We start from the raw sequence: 362 nt of genomic DNA, 5'->3' as shown, positions 1-362 counted from the left end.
CTCCGGGCCCCGCTGCCCGCAGCCCCGGCCAGCAGTGCGGCCACCGCCGGGCGCCTCCCGCTCCCGTCCTCTGGGTTAAAACTCACGCTAAAACAGTGACTTGAGGCCGCGCGGTAATTTATATCTGTCATCAGTGACGCCCGTTGCACATTAATAGTACGTTTGTCCTGTTCATTGACTTTCCTGCTACCTAATACCCCCGTTTTTCCAGGTGGAAATATGAGGGGTTCGTCTCTGCAGCCCTCGCGGCGTGGTAAAACTGCTCTGGTGCTTCTTCTTCCGACCCGGTGTCGCCGGGTCTCCTCCCGCTGTCCCCTCCCGCAGGGCCCCCCGGAGCGCTGCAGCTCCCAGCCCTCCCTCAG

The 362-nt window shown here is 62.2% G+C and overlaps 1 protein-coding gene across 1 annotated transcript in view; it reads right to left on the bottom strand.

The window, feature by feature from the left end:
• Nucleotides 1-362, bottom strand: part of NKX6-2 (NK6 homeobox 2) — a 5,969-nt gene that overhangs the window by 4,057 nt on the left and 1,550 nt on the right. The gene's annotated exons all lie outside the window — the stretch shown is intronic.

This window comes from Chaetura pelagica, unplaced genomic scaffold (assembly GCF_000747805.2).
Source record: "Chaetura pelagica isolate M959 unplaced genomic scaffold, ChaPel_1.0 scaffold185, whole genome shotgun sequence".
In the NCBI taxonomy this organism is placed as follows: Eukaryota; Metazoa; Chordata; class Aves; order Apodiformes; family Apodidae; genus Chaetura; species Chaetura pelagica.
This window is presented reverse-complemented; position numbering and strand designations above follow the sequence as displayed.